Below are 9,847 nucleotides of genomic sequence, written 5' to 3'. Positions count from 1 at the left end.
GGAGAAACATAGGGACTTCCACTGCAACTATGAAAATATTTGATGATAGAAAGGCAGTATTGTAATTCCTGCATGGTTGGATGGTAGACAGGCCAGGACATTAGGTAATAAATGCATATGAACAATTTATTCTCCCCCTTGTCTTTAGCTACTTTTGAAATGGTAGGTAAAATAAACAATTATATTTTGATAAATACGTTCTAGTCTGAACAGTTCTGTCTGAAATGTTCATCTCTCTATGATCCCTTGTAACTAAGATTTGTTTTGTTCAAGTAAGACAATCTAGGGTGTCAGGGTAAGATATTCTGGTTGGTCCGCTCCTACATGGAAGAAGGGTAAAGAGTCAGGGAGATATTTGTGCCTGTAAGACCTCATTTGGGAAAATTTCAGCTGTAGAGGTTTAGAAGTAGCTCTTAATCAAGGCTTACTTTCAATCCATTAGCTCCACAAAGGTAACTCAGTTGGATAAATAAGTACTTGAAAAAGCCATCACCTTTGGACCTAGCTATAAATTTTTGAAATTACAATCAAATCCCAAATGAAAAAGACTTAAAATAATTATTGACACAAAATATTTCAAATGTGAGCAATCGACTGAACAATATAATTTTTTCCAGTATTCACAGAATTTTAGGGAAATAAGATCAATCGCATTGTTAGGAACAATAAGGTTTCCTTGTTACAAATAGGCACCCAAGGATATAAGCCTGTTTAAAGATTGCATCATTAACTACTTAAATTTAGAGGACACTACATGCTTCAGCAACACGTATACCCAAATTAAAATACAGAGATTAACATGGCACTTGCACAAGGATGATATGAAAATTTGTGAAGTATTCCATATTTTTCATTCTTCAGATTCAAGAAATGAAAAACAGTTATTAAAAAGCTGATTACAAAATTACAAATGTAATAATACATGTAATTCATATAATTAAAAGTTAGTTTGACCTCAGTGTATAAAATCTTCACCTTAGAAAGGCCTTTACATAGCATAACCTTTACAAAACTGTTGAAAATAGACAACTTTGTCACTTTCTCCCAAAGAAATAAAATAGTATAAGGACTTAGGAAAAAAAAGAATCTTAAAATGTTTCTATCTGGAATGCAATCTGAAAGGACATACTAATGAACCTATATATTATAAAACAATGTAGAATTTAGAGTATAACTAGGAGAGAATAAAAAAAGATTATGGACATTATACAAACATAGATTATAGAATATTTTTAAATAGACTATTTTCAGACAATGACCAGAAATACTTCAGTTTCTCTACTACTCATTTCAAAAGATAAGTTAAAATTATTTCTGATTAAAAAATAACCAACTCTGCAGAAATCATTATAGATGTATATAAAAACTCTTGAATATATTTTGACATCAAATGCAGGCAATTCACTTGGAAGTATTCCACAGAATCCATGAATTTTTACAGTAAGAGATTGTTGTTGCCAGGTGCCAGTAGCCATGCCTATAATCCTAGCTACACAAGAGACTGAGATCTGAGGATCTCGGTTCAAAGCCAGCCCGAGCAGGAAAGTCCGTGAGATTCTTATCTCCAATAAACCACTAGAAAACTGGAAGTGGAGCTGTGGTGCAAGCGGTAGAGCACTCGCTTTCAGCCGAAGAGCACAGGTATAGCACCCAGGCCCAGACTTCAAGCCCCACAACCAACCAAATAAAAAAAAAAAAAAACCAACAACAACGAGATTTCTTTTATTTAGATTGTGAAAATATTTTGTAAGGACATAAAAGGATGGACTGTCATTTTTGAAAATTAAGAAACTTAACCAAACCATTAGGACTGAGGAGAACAATTTGTACAGCCTTCCACAACTTCAAAGATGTAGTGATACATACTTTTCCTTTTGGCCATATCAAATGCAGTTTCTTCCAAGTTGTTCTTCAGGCCTGGATTGACATAAGGGTTCAACAGAAGGAGATCCAAAGTATCTTTGCTATCTCAATTCTCAGCATCAAGATGCAAGTTGGTCAAGAGGCCTTTAGTTTTGGCATTGGTATCTGCATCATGATGAAGTAAAAAAGAAGCCACACTGGTATTATTCCATATATATGCATTGTGCTGGGGTGTCCAGCCATCTACAGTTACTGCATCTGTCGCTGAGCCACCAACTCATGGACAATGTCTAAGTGTCCACTGTAGGCTTCCTGATGAAGTTGGGTATATTCATCGTCATCCCTAGTATTCACATGAGTGGCCTTTTAGGAAAGTAGTCTCCACACTGTAGTAAGCTGATTATTTTCAGCAGCCCAAAGAAAAAATTTGTTTGGATCCTTCTCCATTTAATTCTTGCAATTGATATCATTCCTCACTTGTTCATCTTGTTCCTCATTTTCATCATAATTGCCTAACCAGAGACTTTGAATGTCAATGGGAATAAGGTGTCCATGTATTTCCCTACATAGATTGAACTGGTCAGAAATATCCAGTGAATTTTCTGCATATGTTTTTTCACCATGATTTCTATTCTCTTTTTCCATTATTACTACTCAAAATTATTCTAACTTGAGAGTAGGGAATTTATGGAGAGCAGAGGAAAGATGTTCCTCAATATTAAAAGGTACAGACTCAAAATGAGGACCATGGGTGTCTTTATGTGCAGCTTATTCTAGGAATTAGAAAACATGAAATAATGACTTCTATAAAAATGATCTGGGAAATGTCAAAGCAGAAAGTGAAATGAGGAAACCAAAAACATAAAAGCAAAATAAATTAGGATAATTATGTAACAATAATATTATGCTGATTCTGAACTGCTGTTTGTTTGTTTGTTTTTGGGTCCGGGCATGGGGCCTGAACTCTGGGCTTGGGCACTGTCCCTCAGCTCAAGGCTAGCGCTCTACCACTTGAGCCACAGTGCCACTTCTGGCTTTTTTCTTTTTGCTTATGTGATGCTGAGGAATAGAACCCAAGGCCTCAGGCATGCAAGGCAAGCGCTCTACCACTGAGCCACCTTCCCAGCCCGAACTATTGTTTTGATTATATTCTCTAAGAAGAAAAAGCGAGAATAGATAGCAAAGGACTACTAATATGTTTTGACTTCTCATTAAGCACCTTCAATCACCAAAATCACATGAAAACAATAGACAGGCCTACTTTATTAGATGAAAACAAGTGTCTTTAAAAAAAAAAAACAAAAGAATTTAAGTAGTCATGCAAAGGACTTCGATTTTACTACAGCACTATACATTTTTTTATAATGTTGAGTAACAATAAATATTGGATCCATTAGAAAGCTCTTAAAGCTTATATGTTCAATAGTAAGTTCTCTTACACTATATCATGATATTTTTTGCAAATGATCTTACGAAGAAATTTACATTACTAACTTGAATTTCTGACAGAACAATATCATCACTGCACATCTTGCTTTTATCATCTATGTTTTAAATTACTATTTAAATATGTGCATTAGATAAGCATAAAAGAATAATAGAAGCCACGCTGATGGCTCATTTCTTTAATCCTAGCTAATCAGAAAGATGAAATCTTACGATTGAGGTTTGAAACCAGACCAAGAAACAAAAAGTCCAGGGGCTGGGAAGGTGGCTCAGTGGTAGAGCTCTTGCCTTGAATGCATGAGGCCCTGTGTTTGATTCCCCAGCACCACATAAGCAAAAAGAAAAAAAGCCAGAAGTGGCACAGTGGCTCAAGTGGTAGAGCGCTAGCCTTAAGCTGAAGAGCTGAGGGACAGCCCACATACCCAGAGTTCAGGCCCCAAGACCGGACCCACACCCCAAAAAAGAACAAATTAAAAAAATCCATTAGATTCTGATTTGAAGGTAACCAGCAAAAGCTAGAAATGGTACTGTGGTACAAGCAGTAAAATGCTAGCCTTGAGAAAACTAAAACAAAAAAAACCCAACAAATTCTGGGACAGAGCCAGGCCCTAAGTTCAAGCCTTAGTATTAGCACCAAACAAATGAATGAATTACTTAATTAAAATAAATTAAGTGGTCACATGTGGCGAGGCAAGTAAAATGTAACACCCGTAGTGACGGGATTGTGTATTATTTTGTAATGAGGTAAATTATCATTTGTCCTAATCACTAATATTTTATTTGAACTTTTTTGTACAATAAACCCTGAATTTAGCATGCCTGTATATGTGTGTGTGTACATGTGCACACATGTGTGTATGTGTATATGTACGTGTGTGCTGTTGCAATGTTGCTTGCCATTGTGAACAAGTTGAGGCTGAAAAGATCTAACTGTGTTGCAATATTTTATTTATCAGTATCTGTCATGTCATTTCTATGGAACCACCCTTCTGTACATTTTAGTTGTCAAATAATAACATCATCATAATCAAAGCATTTACAACATTAAGTTAGATAAAAGAGACCGCTTTCAACACTTATTATATGTTAGGTGAGAAGATACAGACATAATTAGGTAGTAAATTATTGGTGTAAGCTGATTGTCAGTACAAAATATGTATTTGATCTCTTAAATTTTTTATACATTTAAGATATACTCATGAAGTGGGTTTGACTGACTTGACCAAACAAGTATTACTCTCTGGTTATTCCTGTGAAACACAAGGTCGATAAACTCTTTCCAGATTTCTGTTGAAAATAACTTTCTTAGTAAGATCATATCTATTCTAAGAGATAATCAACTCCATATTACATTTGAATATCCCATCTTATTGCCTGAAAATCAGTATTGTGGATATGCTTGTTAGATATTCCTTTCAAAAACAAACAAACAAAATCATGTGTCATCTCCAAATGGTGCATGTATTTGAAGGTGTTTTGTACATGCAAAGGGATCTTCACGAATGGCTCTTTTGTGGGATTAACTATTGCAACTTTAACAAATAAGGCTTTTTAAATATCTTTTCCAATATAAATAACATCCCAGAGTGAGTCCTAAATTTCTGAAAAAATTTTGACTATTTAAGTATTATTTCAGTTCATTGACTGTAGAGCTGAAGACATTTCGAAATAAATATTGTTAAGATCTGAAAATGTAAGTAGGTATATAGGCTTTTTATGCATCATTTTATGAAAACCCAATTTTTATGAAAGTAAATGAAATAGAATAATAGAATGTAAGTGAATTTCATAAGCTAATTATTAGTATAATTTTGTTTTCTATTAACACAGTCCTTTGAATATAGATGATGCAGTTAAATTATTTCCTTTGTGTCTCTTAACTTTATTTAGTTTTAGAATCTGTATACGTAGAAGAGTGAATTTGTAGTATAAATAAAGGTCTTTAAAATGATTAGGATTAATCTTGTGTTTTGTGTCCTACGCCCAAGAAAATAAGTTATTTTCAAGTGTTAATAGTTTATCATTATCATTATCATAACACATTTTGAAAAAATGCAGTAGTATTGATGTCTTTTTAAACCAATTGTATTCACAAGTTGGAGAGTCTTAAATTCATATGTAAGTCTTGGTGTCTATGAGTTTTAACCTCTTGTTCCTAACATTAATGATAGGCCAGACTGCATTTTGGGGTATATGAAACGTAAAATATTTATCTGGGTTCAAATGTGATTTTTATATCAGTCTTGCTTTAAGAACATTTTAAAGTAATACATTTCTCTCAAAATGTTGGGTGTAAAAGCAATCAAAATACATCTAATGGTAAACAACTTAGGTGAGCAATGTGGAAATGATTGTTTCCATAAGATCTGCAGTCTGTTTCCAACAGGATTTGGCAGGTCGTTCTTTCACTATGACTGTGTTAAACAGAGATGTGGTCCCCAGGCAGTGCAGAGTTCAGTCATGGGATAGTATATGATTTCTACTATTTTGAGCGAGAAATCAAGAATGTTATAGTTGAGCAGTTCCTTTCGCCAGGGAAGTATAAATTGATTATGAACTTAGAGTTTTCATATTACAGTTACTTATTTTCTTTTTTTTTTTGGTCAGTCATGGGGCTTGAACTCTGGGCTTGGGCAGTGTCCCTGTGCTCTTCCACTCAAGGTGAACGCTCTGCCTCTTGAGCCACAGTGCCACTTCCAGTTTACTAGTGGTTTATTAGAGATAAGAGTCTCACAGTCTTTCCTGTCCGGGCTGGCTTAGAACTGTGATCCTCAGATCTCAGCCCCCTGACTAGCTTGGATTTCAGACGTGAGCCACCGGCATCTACCTGTTACCTATTTCCTAACAAAGTTAAAGGGATATATTATTAGAGTGTGCCCAACAATTTTGGGCAATTTTCTTAGAATTAGTAGATTGAGTGCTGGTATTTTAGTCATAAAATAGAATGAGTTTATTTGATATGGTGGGAATGAGCCACATGCTAACACTTAACATGTGTGCAATGTTGTAATAGTAATTCCAACTCAGAAGTCTTCAATATCATCATCTGAGAATTAAAAATAGAAGTAGTTCCATTTTATGGTAATATTGTGAGTATTAAATTAGATATCATAGGTAAAGTGCTTGGAAAAACAAGCAGTATTTGATACTTTCTACTTGTTATTTTATCATGTGATGATTCTAATATTTTTACTGTGATTTTTATATTGTGTCTATTTAGGATATGCAATGTGCTGAATTGATATTCATTGCATTGTGAGAAAAATACCTGCAGGTAAAATTTCTGAGGAGGAAATTATTATATTGACTCATGGTTTAAGAGAACACAGTTTAAGATCAGATATCTCCATTTTTTTTAATTATATTCTTATTAAATAGTTGTATGAAGGAATTTCCCTTCAACAAATCAGTTTATAAGTACAATGGATCGTTAAATAACTTTCCCACACACTTCCAAACCTCACCCCACTTTATTTTTTCTAGTTTCATACTATCTGCATTGAATATTATGCCTTCATTGTCTTCCTTCATAGCTCTCTTTATTCCTTCCCTTTGACTTCCCCTCACACCTTCCAAGTGATAGTTTTCTGATATTCATTTTGTAGGATTAAAAGTTCCATTTTATAAGAAAATAAACCTTTTAACTAATCCTCAGCAAATATCATGGGTTGGTTAATACTGTTGTCTAAACTTGCATAAATTTTGGCTTCAAAATATACGACGGAACATGGGTCCTTTGTGTGACTGGTTCTGAATTAACTTACTTAACATATTTTTAGATCTATCTATTTCATCACAAATGATTTAACAGTCTTTATAATGGATGGGTGCAATTCAATTGTGTATATGTTCTACACATTCTCCAACCCTCCATCCGCCAAAAGGCATCTGGACTGTTTCCATAACTTGGCTATGGTGAATCATGCAGCAGTGAACATGATTGTGAAAGTGATTTTATTGTAATCTTTTGGAAGAATTCATCCCTATCTTTTTGGGAGCAATCCTCTAGCCAATTTTACAGAATATGCACATTCCTCCCTTCATCTCCATCACAACGTGTTGCAAGTCTTCAAAAACAAACTAACCCCTAATGGTCTCAATAAGCTAAAACCACACGGTGCCCATATTTTTCAATACATTTTTTTCATAATTGTACACATAATTTAGTGAGAACCTTTGATGTACTTTCCTAATGTGGGAATGAGGGACATGACAATAGAGTAAAAGTAAGAAATATGCAATGTAATTGCCTATTATCATATTTAAAATCTTTTTCAGCTCTAATTCATAGACCCACTATTATTTTAATCTTTATTTGATTGCTTCATCTATCTCCTAAATTATAACAGGTGATTTAAATGCAAAGGCAAAAAAGTGTAGTTTGATTTTGACACTCATGTGTGAGGATCCATGATATGGGCAATACATGGATTGAAATTAATAGCCATTATTTGTTTTGTTAAAGTAAAATTGGTTTTCCCAAACTGATTCTTGCAATACATATTCAATTCAACAAGAAACATTTGACAAATCCTTGTTTTATTCATCATTAACTTTTGTTTCCATTTTATTTTATAACGAATGATAATTTCATAAACCTACTATAGATACAAAAATATATTAAATATTTCTATCTGAGGATAGGAAGGTGGCTCAGTGTTGAAGCGCTTGCCTTGCATGCATGAGGCCCTGGGTTCAATTCCTCAGCACCACATAAGCAAAAAAAGGAAAAAGCTGGAAGTGGCCCTGTGGCTCAAGTGGTAGAGCTAGCCTTGAGCTGAAGAGCTGACGAACAGCATCCAGGCCCAGAGTTCAGGCCCCACGACCAAACCTCCCAAAATTATTTATATCTGTATGCATTGATATATACATACACACATATATTATACAGGTTATAATGCTAATTTATAACTTCTGTAACAATTTACTAAATTATAAAAACATCAATGGCTCATGCCTGGAGTCCTGGTTACTCAGGAGGCTGAGATATAATGATCATAGTTTGAAGCCATCCTGGGCAGGAAAGTTCAAGAGCCTCTTATCTCCAAACAACTAAAAGAAAATCAGAATTGGAACTGTGCTCAAAAGAGTAGAGTGGTAGCTTAGAGAGAAAAAGCTCAGGGACATCACTCAGGCTCTTAGTTCAAGAACTACAATCTACCCTAAAAAGTCTATTTAATTTACCCCTGTGTAAATAGAGTATTTCCATCACCCAAATTCACATCCATTTTCATTTGCAAGGTAACACTATTATGTATGGAGTACCACATACATTATCACTTAAGTAGAAAGCATTGCAACATGGGTTCATTCTATCTCTTTCATGGATTTTAGTCCACCCAAATACTCAAATTTTACAATTATTCCATTAAAGTCATAGCTTTTTTCTTTAATACCCATAATATTAGAGCTTGAATTGAGTGTCTTGTGTCTCATAAATGGGTGTTCTTACCACTTTGTCATGCCCCAACCCTAAATGATCCTGATTAATTTTCAGATAGAATCTGGCTTCCTACTTGTGTGTAATCGTGGGCTCAGCCCACTTGATGTTATTCTTCCTGGAATTTAGAATAACAGATGACTGGAATTGTGTACAGATCTTTCTACCCAGTCTGGACTTTAACCACTATCCTCACAACAGTACACTCTCATATAGTCAGGATTTTCATAAGCTTATCATAGCTGATTTTTTAAAAAATCTTTGCATTTCCTGCAGGTTCTTAAGTACTGAATTCATTTGTGGTTTTGGGGGGGGTTGTTTTCTTTCATTTGAATGTATGTGTTGAGTTTTTCTTCACTTTTCCTTTTGTTTCTTTCACGCAAGTTCTTACCTAAAGTGCTGAGAAACCAATTCTTCTTTCGCAAGATAGTGAAGGTGAACATTACTTAGTCCAAAGCAATTTCAGTAATATTTAAACACCTTCATATTTATTAATGGTATACAAATGCTAAGTTGCTGAGAAAAGTCTTTTTATTTTCACAGTTGTCTTTGGGATACACAGACAGATCATGAATTATATGAAGATAATAAAACTACAGATGCTTGCCTGGAGGAGAAAAACCTATCATTAATTGTTTGACAGTGGCTTCCCTTCTCATGAAAGAAATATGTTGCTTTATGCAGGATTTCTCAAAATCAAATTGCTAGGAAGAACCTAAGCAATCATCTAACACTACCGAGTTGAAGGAGATGATTTGACCTCCTGAATAATTGACATTTGGATCAAATAAAAGCAGGCTTCCAAAAAGAGAGTACACTTTAGAAAAATGTAACGAGTTGTATGTAAACTGGTGCTTAGTTGGTTTTGTTAATTTGTGAACTAATACAGGGAAATAAATTACAGCAAGGTTAAAAATTAAAGAACTCTGTATTGAAATACATATTTGTGTGTATGTGTGTGAGTATGTTCACGTGCCTGTACACACATGCGCATGTGCGTGTTCTCATGCATGCAGTCATCATTCTTGTGGCTTGATAGTGCCTGGGCATTATGCCTAAGCTTCTGTGCCCCAGGATATTGCTCTACCACTTGAGCCA

General features: G+C 34.5%; 1 pseudogene; it reads left to right on the top strand.

Annotated features, from left to right (window-relative positions):
• Positions 1 to 754: 754 nt before the first annotated feature.
• Positions 755 to 851, top strand: LOC122104496 (annotated as a pseudogene).
• Positions 852 to 9,847: the final 8,996 nt, after the last annotated feature.

This window comes from Dipodomys spectabilis, unplaced genomic scaffold (assembly GCF_019054845.1).
Source record: "Dipodomys spectabilis isolate Male_0828 unplaced genomic scaffold, ASM1905484v1 ptg000025l, whole genome shotgun sequence".
NCBI classification, from domain to species: domain Eukaryota; kingdom Metazoa; phylum Chordata; class Mammalia; order Rodentia; family Heteromyidae; genus Dipodomys; species Dipodomys spectabilis.
Note: the sequence above shows the minus strand (reverse complement) of the source record. Positions and strands in the feature narration are given on the sequence as shown.